We start from the raw sequence: 9,097 nt of genomic DNA on the forward strand, positions 1-9,097 counted from the left end.
TTTATCACTTGTGCTGACTGCACATGGCCACAAGAGGGAGCCAGAGGGCTGTTTAGGCGACAACGACAGTGGCGTCAAGCAGCAAATAATGTCCTGGGCTATGGAGCTAAACCAGTGACAGATGGCAATGATGCTGAAAAAGAGATTTGGCATTGTAAAATCAAACATTGAAAAATTAAACATAGGCAAATTAAAGATGGGAAAATCAAACATTGATAAATGTCATTTCTTGCATTTCAACTCGTTTTATATAAAGCTGCAGCTTATTTTCAATGACAGATGTTCCTGTAGCTATGATGTCACTACAATCATTAGCTGTATATGCTAATGAAGATAATTTTAATGAATATATTTATTTGTACCCATTAGGCCATTCCTCAGTGGTCTTCTTCCACTTATCCAAGATTTTGTTGCAGGGTACCAGGTCCTGGATAGAAACCTAGAATTCCCCCTGCACACTTACATGACATTTCAACAGGTATGGGAAAAGTATACAGTATGTGTTAAACATGACATTGTTTTATTTTGTATCTAGTTTTAACAAAAGCTTTGGAAAAGTTGAAAAGCAGATTGTAAAAAAAAACATTAGTATCCACCTAAAAGGAATTAAAAGGGAAAGAAGGAGTTAGGCGCTGCTCACTGAAAACACTGTGAGAAGGAACTAGAATCGCCTAATGGTTATTTAAAAAAAAAAGTTTGAGTTCATTATGTAGAAAGAAACTGTTTTAAAAAGTTGTCCATCCTCCCGAACATTGACAAGCATAACTGAGCTGGAATTTGGAGTGTGTTCAGACACATTTGGAGAGCATCCAAACACAGCACAAGGCAGCCAAACCAACCGGGTCTCATTAGAAAACGTGATTGTTCCCAATAAGCCTATTAGGTGTTTATGTGCTCTGCGTTCGCAACATCCGGTGACGACAAACCTCTAATGTCGCTGAGGAGCGTTGGCTGCTTTTCTTTTTGCCATCAGAAGTGGACCTGCAGGTGAGCTTTGGATCACAGCGTAACCCAAGTGCTCTGAAGGTTAATGTTATTAACACCATTCTTCTTCAAAATTTAGAGAGAAAACATTCATAATTCCAATAATTACATTAGGCTATAAAACATAAAACTGGACAATAACAGATTGAAAAAAAAAACACATTTCCTGAGTCTTTTAGTGGAGAGATCCATACGGTAGGCTCAGAATCTGACATAAACTACAGGAACGGATGAACACGCTGTTCTGACTGGTGGATGTAATCGTGTGGCAGGGATTGTTTTGGTACACTTTGCACCAATGGAGTATTGTTTAAACACTATTTCACTATGTCACAGGGCTCACAGCTTCTCAAGCTGCTTCATTTGAACATGACAGTGAGGTTAGTGTACTCCACACGCTTCTACAGTCACCAGTTCTCAATCAAAAAGAGCATCTATGGGATGTGGAAGAATGGGAGATTCCCATCTAGGAATCAGCAGCAACAGTGTGATGCTCTGATGTTAACATGGAGTGAGACCTTAGAGGGTGTCCTGATACCTCGTTGAAACTTTGCCACAAAGAATGAATGTAGTTCAGAAGGCAAAAGGGGGCGCCGCGCAGTCCTAGCAGCATGTAGCTAATAAAGTGGCCAGTGGCTGTATACTGGCATAGACCCAACTTCCCAACACAGGAGAGGAGCGCTGAATATTTGTGAATTTTCTGTGGTTACAGCACCTGGGTCCCTTGTGGGCGTTGAGTGAATGGTGAAGTCCCCCTTCGTCGCCTGTTGCAATGACAACTTCATGGCCATAATCGTCTCTAAAACGAAATAACTTTTTTTAGACTTATTGTAGACATCAATTGATCATTTAGACATTGTCTCATGTCCCACTCTAACGTCATTTGTGAACATTTAAACCACCTTCATGTTTGCCTTTATTTATAAATATGTTTTTTCACGTAGGAAATGGGGGGGTAGAAGGCGGTTGTGAACCAATAAAGTATTAATAGCGTTGACTCAAACTGCAATAATGTGTTAGCATTTTGTAAAGATGTACTTTTCCCGTCAGACGCACGATCCGTCCTGTGAATCTGAATATCACACATACTCACCTCCTATTTCTATTTTCTTTGTAAATAATGATCTACTTTGGTGTAAATAGGCTTGAATCAGAGGCATGGGTTATCGACATGTTTTAGTTTAACTAACAGGTCAGCTTATTACCTGCCTATGATCAAAACTAATCGCTATTCTAAATATTTTATATCTTCTGAAATTAGGTTCTTAAACTTGCATTAAGTATCTTGTTTGTATTTCTGATCATTGTGAGTGAAAGGCTGTAGCACATACTTGTCTGCTTTTTTGTTCTTCTGTTTATGCCTGGCCCCGGTTGCGGCAAAGAATTGTCCTTCATGGGGTTAATAAAGTTTTTCTGATTCTGAACAATGTGTTCCGGAACCCTCTGTCCAACACATGAACCGTCTTTAAAATCTCAGCCTGAAAGGGGGCGATCTTACTCCCGCAAACCTGCAACATCGCTAAGGAAAGACAAGAATAAAGATTCTTGCAGATGATAATGTGGAACGGTGCATCACTAGGAAGGCTGTGATTAATATTAACTCTATGGAACTACAGAGTTAAAAAACACAGGGTCAAATGTATTACAAATTACAATTAAGGTCGTACATAATCATAATAAAGAGAAGAAAGCGAAACACTGTTCTACCAATTCCAAAATACTGACATCTTCCTTTGGACTTTGCCTTTGGTTTTATTCTTACATAGTTGATGTGAATATTCCCTCCATACCTAGAAGTAAAAGGATTTAAACGGGGCAGCGTTAATTGGTCCGGAGGTTCATGAAATACGTGGAAAATGCATAGATGAGAGGGAATAAACGAGGGAGGCAGGAACATTGCATGAGTCAGAGCCGTCTACGCTCTCTAACCTGTGCCAGGGGTGGTAAACGCTTCCTCCGCCCAGAAACACAGGAGGAGAGACGAGGGCCGCCGTGACAGTTAACCAGCGGGACACAACGCTTCAGCCAGACACAGAATGTGCCACGGTTCGGCAGAAAGCGGTCAGACAAAAGGAAGCGAGCGTGATAAGAGCCATCTGCCTCTGCTGCATGTGACTGGTGTAGTGGAAGTACAACTCATCACCATGGTAATGCACATGAAAGAATAGGAAGCAGGGAGGCTCCAGCTGCCCGCAGCCCAGCAGCTGCCAAACTCTCTGCTCAGATGTTGGTGGACTGTTAATGAGTCGGGACACACGGACCTCGCCATGCTGGGATCAAAGAGCGCTTCCTGTAGGTGCTTCGGAGAAGAGAGACCAGTCCACGGTCAACATCAGGATATATTTGGACTTTGTGCAGAGGATGTGGACACAGCTCTTGCATTGGGCGTAGAAAGATTGGAGAGCCCTTAAAAGCCATCCAGATACCCCGTATTCCCACATTACCTCCCACAAAACACCTCTGGGGACCCAGTTGTAGGCCTTCTCCAGAGCCCCAAAACTGATGCAGGCTGGTGAAGCTTACGCTCATTTCCCCCAAAGAATTTCCACCAGGATAACAATCTGCTCCACAGGAACATACTTTCTGAACTCTGTTCTTAGAAACTGGGACCACCATCTCAGTCTGCCATTCCAGCTGAGTTGTCCCGTCCTCCCTGCACCATTGAGGAGGCGTGTCAACCACGACAGCCCTACAATGTCCAGAGCCTTCAGCACCTCAGGGCAGACCTCCTCCACACCCGGCGCCCTGCGGCCGGGGAGCTTTCTAACTCCCCTGGCCACCTCTGCCACAGCTGCCAGTGTTTTGGGAAGTTTCTCACTCAGTGTTGCGTTTATAGAGGTGTTGGTGTCTTAATGTCTTTAAAAATAAACCAAACTTAGCCAGATTAGAGCATCTGTGCACTTGAGTGTTCCTACCATAGATTCTTAAACTGGATTAAGGTTTGTACTTTGACTAGGCCATTGTACCACATATTCTTTGTTCTGATCCTTTCCGTTGTCGCTGCGGCTGGATGTCCAGAACCATTGTACTGCCAGAAGGTGAATCCTGACCCGGTTTCAAATTGTTTACATCCTCTAACACGTTATCTTGCAGGATGTCTCTGATTTGAGCTCTGTCTGTCTTAACATCAGCTCTGAACGGCCCAGAGACGCGTCAGAGACACGTCCCAACCGCATGATGCCACCCTCCAGGTTTTACGAGGTACAAGGCCCACCACACTTTCCAGGTTTTTATTTTTGAATAAACTGAACACCTTTGCGGGAATGTGTTAAATAGGTTCCAGTTTGGTATTGGAGCTGCTGAGAACATCGTTTCATTCTCATATAAATAATAGGACCATTGCGATGAGTCATTTCCTGCCTACCAGTGCTCTGCGTGACAAGCCAAAAGTGAGCCGGATCAGAAACAGCCAGCTTCTGTCTTTGGTATCATCTGGGAGGGGACAGTGGTGCATGAGATGGACCCCTGCACGGAACTCGCTAACAGCACTCTGGAAGTTATTGGGTTACTTTCCCGCGTACTCGATGCTTGCTTTGACGCCTTTAATGAAAATCATCCCACAGTCAGCCTTGATCATAGTTTCCTTTCATATAGCTGCAGCCACTCTCAAACGCACTTAAATTTGACAGAATATTTCCAAAACACCTGAACAAAAAGGTTTCATTTGAAAAAAATAATGAAAAAAAATACAATTTCAAAGTGATTCATTCAACAGTAACAATAAAATCACGACTTGCACACAGGAACAGCCTATATGCTAACATATGACCCCGACATGACGACGTGTGCGGATGTTTGCTCTTAAAGGGCCACCTTTATAAAGAAGTTGTCACACAGTACAAATAGAGGAACTCTGAAATGGTTTCCCAGAGTGGCAGAACAATCTAATCATAAACCAGCCAAGGAAGGGCTGCAGCATAATCCGTGGCTATTACGCTCTGAGTTATTTAGTGTTTGGTATCCATGGCAGCAAGCGGCTTGGTGGGGCCACCTGATTCACTGACGCTCTTCTGCATGGTTGTGAATTCACGCACATACTCTGTGCATGAATGTCAGCTACATGCAGCTCCTACATGCTCTAGCCATCAGAACTATTTCTGTATGTTTTAAACGCTACGTGTCAGCTCAAAACACACAGAGGCTCATCAGCCAGCTCCTTTGTCAGGTTTCATTTTACAGTGATGCCAGAGTGATATTTTATTTGATATTATTTCAATTTAGGATGCACTGAACCGCTTCTCCTGTCTTTAAAAAAAGGTCAAATGACTCATTCTATTTTTACAGGAAAATTATTAAAGATGTTAAGAGAAGGATTATATTATTTAATACATGTAAAGTAAACAAGAAAGCCAGAAGATTGCTAAAACCATTTAAATGTTGACTGAGAAGTGCCAACATGTTTGTTAAAACATGGATTCTAGAAATAGTATTGCAAGGATGTTGTGAAGATGTGACATTTCCCCCTCTCCTCAGATCATTCCCTCACCATCTCCAGTATTCCAGCCTAATGTCAGAAAAATCCTGATGAAAGCTAAGAATTTGTTTCCATGCCAAAGGCCAGAGGTTCAGTGTGAAAGGTATGCAGGCTTAAATTTCTAACAGAAAAATCAAAGAAAATTCCTAATTAGTTTTCCCACAGTAAACGTGTCACTCTTTTAAATGAATGTGTTATTCAGTGTTGACAATGTGCTTTTTCAATGGCGTTGAACTTTTATCCTTGGCTATCGTTACAATACTAATGAAACATTGCACAATTACACCTTTTTTTTTTTGCCATAGTGGGTGTTCTCAGACATTGTGGGATAAAGGCTTCCGTTTTCAAAGATTAGTTGAAAACGGATTTCTCATCTGGATTGTACACATCATTTCCATTGTGGCGTCTCCTCCTGATTGGTTTGACATCTCTAACACGAGCGAACCTTCTGAAGAGAGAGACACTTTAAAGAATTTCACATATTAGCAGTAATCGTTCATCCGGAGGGTAAAGAATTCCCCTCAGATTGTCAAATACACGAAAAGATAGATTGACAAAATGTTTGCAGTTATTTGCATGGTGCTAAATATTCAGTTCTTTTCACTCACATGCACGTTTTCTGTTGCATCACTTCCTGCACAAACCTTTCTGCGGGTGTGCAGGCGTGCACGGCAGGGTAAGGTGCTCAGGACTCAGGCATTTGACTGACAGTCTTGACCTTTTCAACTTGAAGTCATCCTCGTGGGAGTTCATAGTGACTCCGCCGAGGATGACTCACACTGAAGATGAGAGCCCCCCCCCAACTCCATCGCTCTTTTCATCCATGTACTGTATTTTCATCCACTTTAGCTTATGTTCTGATTACATTTGTGGTTCCCCCACCATTAGAAGTTCTGCACATGTATTTGTCCATCCTTTTTCCTGTTGTGATATTGCAGTAATGATTTCCAGGTTCAGAAATGCTCTTTAGTTTTGTTTACTGGAGGGCTGAAAATGAATGAATGAAGAGAAAAGCTGCAAACAGAACGCGTTGGTTGTGTACGGGGTAAACGGACGCACCACGCATTAGTATAGGTAGAGTGAAAACCGATGCTGTACAGGCTCTTTACTGTCAACAAGGCTCTTTCTCGATATTACCAGAGACGACCTTCGCTTTGATGCCTTTAATGAAAATCGTCTTACAGCCTTGATCATAGTTTCCAACCCGACTATTCCTCTCATATAGCAGCAGCCTCTCTCTGACTGACTTAATTGCGGCACGGGGATGATGCAGCGCTGGCAGAAGATTTCCAAGACAGCTGAGGAAAAGGTTTAATTTAAAATAAATAAATACAAATGGCTATTTCAAAGTAATTAATTCAACAGTAATAACAATAGGACCATGACTGGCTGGCACACAGGAACAGTCTGCTAACATATGACCTTGACATGATGGAAAGTGCTGATGTGTAGCTCATCTAGGAAAGACATAACCAGAAACTCCTATTTCCATTTCCTTTGTAAATAATGATCTACTTTGGTGCAAATAGGCTCATAAAACATGACAATGGTTAAAAGAGTAATAAAATATGATGTTTTAGAGACGCGATTTGTTTTGAGCTGTAGACGCACGCCTTGGTCTCGGTCCCTCTCGGACGAGCAGTTGGCTTCAGCCTACAGGAGCGACTAAGCTGGATTTACTCCTAATAAAAATGTTGCGTCTTCTGCAGGCAAGATGTTATCTACTTAGAACTTTTCAACAGGACCTCACTTCAAAATTGTGAATTATTTCAGTTGTGCTGTGTTTAAAGCCTGTCAAAACACCAATGTAGAGTTTAATGATCTAGTGTCATCTTTGCTTGTTTTCTCCTCCTACAGCGCGTCTTCATATAGGAGACAGACAGAATAAAATGGTTAATAAATAAAAAGGCTGACAAGTTTGTCCCATGTCAGCTACTGAAATCACTATTGGCCACGCAACAGGGTTATTTATAATCTACTAATTCTAAGCTATGAGAGCACTTTCATTTTTGTTGTAATGTTGCCAGAATATGTATTTATAAAAGCAATTCTTGATTTTTGTTAATTACAAGTCAAATTAGAGACACACTGTCCCTTTTAAGACAAAATATCAGAATAACAAGATCTACTGTCTTTTTTTTAAATGTAATGTTTCGGGACCCAGAATTGAATTCATAATAAAAAAATAAAAAAAACACGTTAAATCTATCAGTAGCATCTTTTTAATTTTTGCTTTTCCTTCTATCTCTGCAACAGCTACTTAAGTTTACTGAACTGTTCAACTTTGTTTTCTGTTCCTTTAACTTGAAAGTTACTGAATAAATAGTTTCCAAGACAACCTGTATTCTGGGGAAGTCAAAGAAAAACACATCCGTGCTGCGTATGTTCTGTTGCATTTATAGATCCATGTTACGTCTATATGAACCCAGGAGTGACATTAAAAATATTGTCATCGTCTGTAAAATCAAATAAAAACACTCTGACAAGAAGTTTAGCATCAGAAGCATAAAGGTCAAATAATGTGAGGCTTTTAATATTTTATACAACAACTTAAACAATTTAAAAAAGGAGTTACATTTTGCATTATTTTTTTATTATAGATTTTTCAAAATCCACACTAAATCTGAATTTTATACACAAGATCCAATATATACAGACGCTACCATTAAGACTTGGTCAAAGCTCCCTTAGCAGGATGTACATTGACCACTGACCTTTTAAAGACATTCAAACGTGTTTGCCGTGATCTTTATCAGACGTGAAAGCATGTATAGGAACTGGAAAAGACATCAACACATTTTGATGGTTTAGGATTGCTAAACCGTCGTCTCCCCCTGAAATGTTTGTTTGTTCATGTTATGGCGATTGTACTGAAACAACAATTCCCCCCCTGGGATTATTAAAGTATGCCTGATTCCTGATTCTGCTGGAAAACTCAATGGTTTCAGCGTTTCAACCACGCAGTTGTTGATTTGTGGTGAAGTTGAAGAATTTAGAGCCAGTTTTCATTATTCAAATGCACCAGTCTCACTGGCAGCAAAAAACTCCATAGCATGGTGCCACCACTACCATGTTTGGCAGCTTGGTACAGCTTTCCTAAACTTGAAAGGCTGACCTTAATGCCGCCAACCCCTTTTTCTGAATACATAATGTATTGACTGCTCTCAGGATGGAAGGACCATTTCGCCATGTATAACAAAACATGTTTCTGAACAGGATTACCATTATCACAGGATTAGTAGGGGGTGCAGGAGTTCCCCCTGTTACTGCCATGTTGCTAGTTTGATGCCTCTGCTCCGACCGTCTCAGTCGTTACTATATACATGCTTCTTATAGGCAGCATGGGATTCATTTCCACTGTTATGCTGATGACACTCAGCTATATTTATCTATAAATCCTGATGAATCCAATCAGTTACTTTGACTATTGGCATGTCTTAATGACATCAAAAACTGAATGACCTTAAATTTCCTGCTTTTAAATTCTGACAAGACAGAAGTTGTAATCTTTGGACCAGAATCCTCAAAAAATAAACTTCTTAATCAATCACTTTATCTGGATGGCATTAAATTGGCCTTTGGTAATAAAGTTATTACCAAAGGCCAAATAAAGGTGTTATTTTTTACCATGACATGTCA

Source organism: Fundulus heteroclitus, chromosome 5 (assembly GCF_011125445.2).
Source record: "Fundulus heteroclitus isolate FHET01 chromosome 5, MU-UCD_Fhet_4.1, whole genome shotgun sequence".
Classification (NCBI taxonomy): domain Eukaryota; kingdom Metazoa; phylum Chordata; class Actinopteri; order Cyprinodontiformes; family Fundulidae; genus Fundulus; species Fundulus heteroclitus.